The following is a 2,500-nucleotide window of genomic DNA, read 5'->3' on the forward strand; positions in this document are numbered from 1 at the left end:
AAAGCGCAATACAAAAGCAAATCGAACAAGGGAGGTAAGCTCACAGGTACGAAGAAAAGGAACCCTTGTGCGCATTGGCGGAGGCAAACTACCCAACCAAGCCAGCAGCAACCAAGCCATAGGGTTGCAAACAGACGTGCAACCCAGTACCCACAAGGGCAGGGGTAAGCCGCCGAGCCTAGCAAGGTAGGTGTGCTCCCAAAACCAAACAACGCACAAAGGGAGCAAACACGGGCAAACAAGTGACGCCATGGCCTACTCGCCCACCGCCCTCTATATTGCCTAACCTTGGCAACCATGGTCCATTCCCCACTATATGCCATGGCCTTGTGCCCATGGTCTTCACAAGACAGCATCCAAGGCGCCTGAAAGGCCAAGGGAGCCCAACCCAGCAATGCCCAGCCAAGGCCAGGCATTCCAGTGCCTACCCGGGCAAAAACGCCCAAAGCATGCCCCATTCGTTAGCCTATCCAGGCAAAAACGCCCAAAACCAGCCCATTCCAGTGCCTATCCGGGGAAAACGCCCAAAGCATGCCCATTCCTTAGCCTATCCAGGCAAAAACGCCCAAAACCAGCACATTCCAGTGCCTATCCGGGCAAAAACGCCCTAAGCCTGCGCATTCCAGCGCCCCGCAGCATGCCACCCTCCTATAGGGTTTGCGCAACCAACCCGCCTAACCACCAGTGGCAACCAAAGGTGCTGTTAGCGACGACTTCTGAAGACGCAACGAGACGCGACGGGTTTGCGCCCAGACGCGACGAGGCGATGCGGGATCTGCGCCCAACCGTGCCTACACCCGCCGACTTGATGCGGGAGCTGCTGGCCCAAGCATGCCTAGCGTGCAAGGCCTGCGTGCAAGGCTAGTGTGCAAGGCTCGTGGGCAAGGCTAGTGCGCAAGGCTAGTGCCCAAGGTCTGTGTGCAAGGCTAGTGCCCAAGGCTAGTGAGCATGGCCTGTGTGCAAGGCTAGTGTGCAAGGCTTGTATGCAAGGCTAGTGTGCAAGGCTGGTGTGCAAGGCTTGTGGGCAAGGCTGGTGCGCAAGGCTAGTTCCCAAGGGTTGTGTGCAAGGCTAGTGCCCAAGGCAAGTGCGCAAGGCTCGTGCCCAAAGCTAGTGCGCAAGGCTTGTGTGCAAGGCTACTGCGATGGGCCAGTGCCCAAGGCTTGTGAGCAAGGCTTGTATGCATGGCTTGTGTGCAAGGCTAGCGTCCAAGGCTTGTGCGCATGGCTTGTGCGCAAGGCTTGTGTCCAAGGCTTTTGTGCAAGGCTCGTGCGCAAGGCTAGTGTGCAAGGCTTGTGCGCATTGGCAGGTAGCCCACCAGCATGCACGATCCAAATGCCACTCACGCGACAACACGGTGCCAAGCCGGGCATGGTGTGCACTCAAAACCAATCAACGGACAGAGGTCATGCGTCATGGGGGGGATCTAGCAAGGCCATGGGGAAGGTCATGGAGGACCTTGGAAGCAAGCGCAAGACGAGAGCGAATCGAACAAGGGGCCAGGACGGGGCCTTGTGCCCATGGTCTTCGCAAGACAGCGTCCAAGGCACCCGAAAGCCCAAGGGAACCCAAACCCGGCCGACACTTGCAATCGCACATGCTCTCTGCAACACACCATCAATGCCGCCCAACGGGGCCAGCACGAGCAGTCCTCCGCGGTCCCCTGGCCCTGCGCACGTTTGTCTTCGAAACCGAGCATCAATGCCACAGAAAGTGCCGGGGCGCCAGCTGGAGCCATCATCCGCGTTGCCATGGCTCGCTTGGCCTTGGCTTGCCAGGCCCCGACACGAGCAATCGCGCATTTTCTTTGCAACCGACCATCAATGCCGCCCAACGGGGCCAGCACGAGCAGTCATCCGCGGTCCCCTGGCCCTGCGCTCGTTTGTCTTTGAAACCGAGCATCAATGCCACAGAAAGTGCCGGGGCGCCAGCTGGAGCCATCATCCGACGTGCCATGGCTCTGGTCCCATGGTCTTCGCAACCGAGCATTCGTGACACCCGCGGGGCCAGGACACCAACCCTTCCGACACGAGCATTCGCGCATGTTCTTTGGCCACACAACGGCGCCAGCACGAGCAAAATCATCCGCGGTGCGGTGGCCTTGCACGGCCTTTTGTCTTTGGAACCAACCATCAGTGCCACGGGAAGTGCCGGAGTCCCGGCATCCGCGGTGCCAAGTCATTGCGCCCTTGGTCTCTGCAGCGGGGCATGCCGGGCACTCCCAACCATTGCAAGCAAGCAAGCAAGCAAGAAAGAAAGTAAGTAAGTAAGTAAGTATTACATATAGGGGCGGGACATGCGGGGAGATCTGCGAAACGTGCATTACGGGGCACACGCGTACCTACCGGGGCATACCGACCCCTATTGGGGCACACGTGTGCATATCGGGGCATACCGGGCCTATCGGGGCACACGCGTACATACCGGGGCATACCGAGCCCTACTGGGGCACACGTGCGCATATCGGGGCGTACCAAGCCTATCGGGGCATACGCATGTATC

Source organism: Tasmannia lanceolata, unplaced genomic scaffold (assembly GCF_043159265.1).
Source record: "Tasmannia lanceolata isolate RefF3 unplaced genomic scaffold, GAP_Taslan_0.1 ptg000118l, whole genome shotgun sequence".
Lineage (NCBI taxonomy): Eukaryota > Viridiplantae > Streptophyta > Magnoliopsida > Canellales > Winteraceae > Tasmannia > Tasmannia lanceolata.